Consider the following 7,476-nt stretch of genomic DNA (forward strand, 5'->3'; position numbering starts at 1 on the left):
CAGGAAAATAAATAGCGGAGAGAAGAGAGAGAGAACGTGGCGCGCGCGAAAGCTTGGCTGGTGCCGCGGATCGAATTACGCCGCGCTCTGTTTTATCAGCAGCCCATAAAATGCATCGGTCTTTATTTCCAGATTTGATTGCTTCATTCTGACGTCGGTAGCGAAGCGACCCTCTCCCTGACGCGGATGCTGTGATCTGTACTTTGCCTAGGGTTTCCTTGCTTGCCGCAGCCACAATAAATCTAGCTAGAAATTTAATTTTGAAACTTCTCGGTTCTTTCCACGCTATGAGAACAATTTATTTATTTAAATTTTCTCGTAGAAAATAATTTAGTATTATAGATTTAAATTTTTATAAATGGAATAAGTACCATGAAAGAAATCACATTTTAATTATAAAGAACTTTTCAAGAATAATTAATAACTGGTAGGCGTGGAAAAAAGAAACACTAGCGTGGTATTTTTATTATGCAAAATGTGGTTTGTTTTTATATAAATCGCTTAATTATTACTAGAAAAGAAATTGGTTCTTAAAATTATCATTTCCTAAGTGGAACACCAACCCTGGTGTTGTTGTTGTTTTGTACACCCACAAGCACCCACGTTCAATTAAAATTAATCTAAAAATATTATTTTTCAACAGGTAAGTGCTTTAAAACTAAAGTAGAATCTTGAGGTGGATTCCGGAAAAAGTGTTATTTTTAGCTAGTCGGAAACGTTTTTGTGCACATAATGAGGCCAATAAAACGTTTTTTTTTCTTTTCGTTAACATTTATCTGTTCTGAAAATGTAAAATTAGCCATAATTTTAATTTTGCACTTAAAACAGTTATCAAAATATTTACTAATGCAAATAAAACTTCATCAATGCAATAATTAATTTTTAATTCATTTGTTTTTTATTTTTCATTTTTTTTTTAATTTTATTGTTAAAATATCTTTCAAAGCTATTTTATAAACTTAAACAGTTCTTTCTAGATTTTGTGGTTGAAGAAATGATTTTGATTATAGAATGACAATTAGAATAATTAAACATACACACTACTCGTTTGAAGATGTAAATAATACTTTTAAACAGACTTTGCTCTATACTGCAAGAGCGTACAATGAAATTACTAAAAGTAAATACTGAGATTACGGGAACATTATATTTTTCGGGAATAATTTAAGAAACACTTATTATTCATCCAAATTTTCCTTGTTCAAAAATTTAGTACTTGAAGACCTTTTATTTTTTTATTAAATTTTCAAAGTACTTTTGGTTCCTTTTTGAAACATACAGCCGATTACAGTGGAATATTATTTATAGGTTTTGTCATGTTTGGAAACAAATGAAATGAGAAATTATAATTGGCCAGTGCATAAAATATTAGTGCATGGAATATGAAAATATCAACCGATTTTCTTAAAAGAAGAATAATACAAAGCATTGTCAAAGTCACGTTTCTCATTTTTTATGCATCTCTGGCACCCCCACTTGAGAATGGCGTTCCTCCCCAAATTAGCACTCGACAATCAAGACGCCAGATTTGCACCCCCTCGCAAATCAAGTGCAAGAAGAAGAGACCAAGTGTCACTCTCCACTAAAATTCTACGACAAGGGCGTCGAACGCGCGCGGCAGTGAAAGTGAACCCCTTTTTTTGGGCGAAAAAGCTCGTGCGATACAGAGATGCTCGCACCCCATAAGTCTCATCTACTCGGTCGGCTACAGTTGTAAAATCCACATTAACCACTATTGATCAGCGAGGCAAGCAGCAGCTAAGCTAGAGCGCCATTTTTCCTGCGCGCACATACACACGCCCTCATATATATTCATAAAATTCATCAAGCGGCCGCTTTTTCAAAAACCCCTTCTATTTCGGTTCCCCCAGCTAGCTCGTCATGTGTACGGGCACGTGTGTTTTAATTTTTCGCTGCACAGAAAAAAGCACCACTTTCTTTTAAAATGCGAGTATGTGTGTGTGTGTGTGTGTGCAGGTAGTACATAAGGGAAAATTGTGAGCTCCGCAGCATACATTCATGCCCGCCCCGCATTCAACCCTTTCAAAGCATAATATGTGCTTCTTCAGCAGTCTGGCAGGCGGCAACGGTCGGGGGCGCTTTTCTCTCTCACACACACCTTGCTCGGCGCCACCTCGACCCCTGCTGCTCTTCAAATCTATGCAACCATCAGCCCCCCTTCAAGTGTATGACGTGCATTTGTCAAACTAAAAGTGTTCCGTGCGGCTTTGAGGAGGAAAGGGAGACAATATGCCCCCTTCGCAATGCTCAACTTTGTTTAAAAAATTTTCCCAGACTAAATAAAATTAAAAATCTTTCAATTTTCAAGAAAGTTCAAGAGTCTTTTTAAATCTTTTTATCTTGTAAAAATAGGAAAAATAAATAAGATAAAAAGAGCCATTAATTGTCTTTTAGCCTGTTAATAATTTTGACTACTAGATGTTGTAATTGCTAATTATAAATATTGTGTAGTTACTCATTTTTCTCTTTCTCGTTTCGTAATTTGTTAAAAACTAACTCATCCCCTAAACTTAAACGTTGAGGATATACTTCAATATAATTGAGTGCTAAAAATTTATAGTTAAAATGGAAAAAATTTTATTGAAACCAAATCCAACCCAGCAACATTTGAAATATTAATAACAGCTTTTAATATTCAAAAGTCAAAATTAATTAAAAATGATATAAAGTTAATTACATTTTTACATAAATAAAATAATCACATAAATAAAAAAATTACAATAACTTTAATGTGTGAACAGGACAAGTAATTTTTTTATTATGATAATATTGCTGCTATCAGTATCTTATATCTATCTGCATTGACCGCTATTTGTATTTAAACCAAACGATTTTTCCGGATTTTCATTCTTAAGATCTGTTTCAGATAAGCTGAGGAAGTTTAAGCAATGATTTTGATGTTAAATACGTGAAATACTAACTAAACAATTTTTTGTGTGTGAATTTTGTAGTTGTAAATATTAATTTTGAAATTTACCAACTTTGAATAATCAAAATTTAATATTAGCAGCAGTCACAGCATTCAAGAGTTGTACGAAAAATCGGCAGTTTGCAGGTCGTGCGTGTGAATTGCGCGGCAAAATTAAAATTGCAAATATTTTGGAAAGGATTGCGTGCACCAGCAGGCTGCGAACAATCAAACTCAAGCGTATAAATTAGCAACCGGTCGCGCCTTCTTAAATTCATCCTTGCGAGCCACCCTTGGTCGTGAGTGAGCACAGCATCTGCACCTCGGGCTGTTCATAATAATATAAGGTGCTGACCAAACTGCTGCATGCGATTATTATTTCCTCAAATTATTCTCAGCCGCGCTCAACTACTTGGTTCACACATGCCGTGGTGGGGTAGGTTGTAAATGTAATTTATTCGGCTCACCAGCCTACTAATAATAATATATAAAGTGCGCGGTCAGACCGCGGCCCTGAAAATTTGGTCTTGCGAAACACTCACAAGCCGCGGCAAACAATGAGCGACTTTATCTGCAAAATCAGTTCTGCGGTGCGCATTTTAAATATAACAATCAAAATCAAATAAGAGATGGAATTGACTGATAATAGAAGATAATCTTTAATAATTATTTTTCATGTAAAAATTCAAATTTAATATTGTGTTTCTACAAAGTTCTGCAAACTTTGTTTTTACAAAATAAAATTTGAATTTATAATATTTATCAGTAAATATACTTTCCAGCCTCTATTATTTGTGTTTTAGTGATTATGGAAATTATTTATCAAAATTAAATGTGCTCTATTATGAAATCAATCGTTCAATTATTTGCATGATAATTATTTTAGCTGATTATGAGTATTGATAATAGATTATTTGTGTCCCTCTGTCAGAGATGATTTCAAACACAAATTAATGATAACTTCAGTTCAATTTTAAATAATTTTATACATCTAAATTCTCTATTCTATTGTATACAGACGCTCGCAGTTTGTTTGAAAAATTAAAATCCATCTTAATAGAATTAGTTATTTTTTTCTTAAACTTTTAATATGTAAATATTTCCACGGAACTAAACAACATTTAATTCATACCATTTTCCCCCCTTTTTTACAGTTACGATTATTTGAAAATTTTAATCTGTCAATATTTCAAGCTAAATTTTAATTCTTTTCTTTATTTGTGGTTGCAATTAAAAAGCACCAAAGCCAGAGTGTATATTTGCCTTCTCGGGGCCACGCCAAATTTGCGTTTCTCTCGAATGCAGCAAGCAAGCGTCTTTTCGCCACATCATTGTGCCTTTCACAAACAGCGAGCGGCGACGGCGTCTGAGCGCAACCATGACCTTACATAATTCTGACCACAACTTTCATGTCGTAAGACCTTCCCTGCCGACTGCGCACCACCGCCAGAAAGCCAACCGTCGATCGCTCACTTGCCACGAAGAACGAGCAGTGACGTCACGAGGGTGACCTTTGCCAAGGCCCTGGCTAACTTTTGCGATTCTAATGAGGTGTGAGTAGTGTGTGTGTGCTCGATTATCGCGGCCTGATAAGAAACTCCCATCAGTTCAATGACACTTGAAATTTTAGTGGGTCTAAATTTTTTGCTTTGCAGTTTCTAGTATACATAAATGTTTGGATATTAAAGTAATTTCAATTTACAACTTAATTCAAACAAAATCAATCAAATTTGACGGAATCAAAAATAAACCAGCACTCGTGAATTTCCGCTTGGAAGAAAATTGCTCAGTTTATTTTCCTTCGCCGACCCAATCGGGAAAAAGCACTGTAATGAAACGTGTGTGCGCTTGTCTCGCAAAGCTCCTCTTTTTCCTTGTCGGTGTTTAAACACACGAAATCTAATAATTCTGCCCGCGGAGCTCTCGCGAATGTTAAAACTTTGATGTGCGCGCGCTTTTATTCAGAACACGGGGCACGACACGAGCAGAGATTACTATTCAAAATTAACGGCAGCAACAACTTTTTCACTTTCAGCAGCATCAAAGAAATAAATGTGGGGGTTGTATGGATTTAAAAGCGCGCACAAACACACACGTGCGTGAAACGGTGTAGGATGAAATTCTGCAGAAATACGATGTACATAAACGATTTTAATAGCTTAGAGCAAACATAATGTATATAATGGAATATTGCGCATTAAATATCATAAATCATAAAATATCAAATTTCACTGATTTCAATCGTTTCATTAAATCAGATTTTAAATATGAAAATTATCACCACAGGCGTTCTACTATAATTAATAATTATTGTAAAGCTTAAAAATATTTTAATAATAATAACTGAAATAATTTTTATTTTTAATCGACAGAAGTCCCACATTATAAATATTTATAAACATTATTTTTCAAAAACATCTGATCTAGATATTAACTTTCTTCATGTATGTATTTATTTATTTTAATTTGAAATAAGAAAGTAACCAAATATTAGTAAGAAGACAAGATGAGATTTACTCGGTTTCCTTTCACGTTTTATGAAAATCATAAGAAATAATTATTCAATCTGATTTGTTATATATCTGATCTACATTATTCCAGAACATACTATTCCATGAAGCTCTTAATTAATTTACAAACTTAAAATTGATGATTAAAAAAATTTTTGGTACAATTGGTTGTAATTAACAAAATAAAATTATGACTTTTAATAGCATTCATTTTAATTTGTGAGGTTATAAAGAAGCTATGGGTTTTTTTCTGGAGTATGGTGAATATTGATTAAAATCGAAGCAGATTTAGATTATTTCCTATAGTTAAACTAAAAAAAACTGAACTTGCTTTTGCAGTTCTTTATTTTTACTTTTTTCCAGACATATTCTTACTCTTATTATTATTATTATGTAACTTTGTTTTTCGCAGATTGATGATCCAATTACTGATACTGTGTGGTATTTGGAAAGCAGATATTTTTTTATCGACTCCATTAAAATTTCCTCGTTTGGAATACAAGCAAAAGTGGAACTTGATGAATAAAGGAAACTCGGGGTTGTGAGAGCGCGCTCGGTCTGGATTTTTCCGGGGGCTGCACTTTACTTTTGATTCGAACCGAGAGCAGCACCGGCAAGAGTTTTAACTGCACACATTAAACTATACACTCCTTTTATGAGAGAGAGCGAGCATCACAAAGATCAATAATTTTTACAAGAGGGAGGAGTAGGAGGTATTAGTAAAAGATGTATGTATATGTGAGAGAGAGATACATTTATTCAGGCGGAGCTGCGCCCCGCTGGAGCGAGCGGTGCGCGCCTCCCCTATACAAATTTATACGTCGCGAACGAGCTATTTCTGTTGCTTAATACGCCGAGCTATACATTTAAAACGCGCGCCGCGCAAGGCTCTTTATGTTTTACAATATTGCATAGGAATAATATGAGGGCAGAAAAGCAGCGCCGCGAGCTCGCGGCACCACGTGAAATTTTGTGATTCGCGCAGCCCCGAAAAAGGGCTCGCACCGCGCTAGCTGCTAGGCACCGAAAGTATTGATTTAGAGCTTCGTCTAACAAAAGTAAGATGAGATAAAAAGATGCATGAGCATTTTAATGTAATGATAAAATACGACGACTGCGCGCCACCGCCGCCGCCGCACTCCCTTATGACAATATGGGGCGCTCACTCACCAAGATTGCTTTTGCAACTCGGCTCAATTATTCAGCGTTCCTGAGAGCCCGGCTCTGCGCGTTTTGAGTATATGGATGAATTAATTACGACCAATTAAAAATGCGGGTGTATGGAGAGGAACTGTGCGTCTTTGAATTTGAGTCATTCCAACTGAAGCGTCTGTGTTAACATAAATTATAATGATTCCATCTCTGACAATCCTTTATTAATTAAAATTTAATACTTTAATTACTCAGAGTATTTTATAACTCAATAAAAATTGTAGTCGATAATAAAAAATTTTATGAGTAGAGATTTTTTTAAATTAGTAATAATTTTAATTTATAATATTGTAAATTTCGCCGTGTTGAATAATTTTTCGTTGGAATCAGAAATCGCAATACAATTAAGGCAAAACCAACAATCAGTTACACACAAGTCCCCCTTGCTGGACAGTTTTATCAAATTAATGCGCATATTTACTATTTATTGTCCACAATTATTTGAGATCCACACCACATATAAAATAATCTATGTTCATAAAATAAGAAACTAATGGTTACACTTATGATATCACAAGTTATTATTATACGCACTCAACTAAGTTGAGATATTTCTAGTTTGATAGACAATTAGACAGGCAGCGGCATACAAATTATTTTGGATTGATTAAAAGATAACTATGCTTCAATGTTTTATTGATAAAAATTGTGTTGAAAGCTTATTTGGGACACATTTTTTAAGCGCTTTTAAGATTATTATATGAAAGTGTGGCAGGTGTGTGGTTTTAATAATTGTTTACTGAGGTGTTGGCCAAATGAATTGAGAATTAAAAAAAAAATATACAAAATAACTATTTCGTTTCGCTTCATTTTATTTAATCTTAC

The 7,476-nt window shown here is 34.3% G+C and overlaps 1 protein-coding gene across 7 annotated transcripts in view; it reads left to right on the forward strand.

Moving 5' to 3' along the window:
* LOC132197728 (uncharacterized) overlaps positions 1-7,476 on the forward strand; it is a 95,775-nt gene that overhangs the window by 27,526 nt on the left and 60,773 nt on the right. The window lies entirely within an intron of this gene.

This window comes from Neocloeon triangulifer, unplaced genomic scaffold (assembly GCF_031216515.1).
Source record: "Neocloeon triangulifer isolate White Clay Creek 2 clone unplaced genomic scaffold, ASM3121651v1 ptg000012l, whole genome shotgun sequence".
Lineage (NCBI taxonomy): Eukaryota > Metazoa > Arthropoda > Insecta > Ephemeroptera > Baetidae > Neocloeon > Neocloeon triangulifer.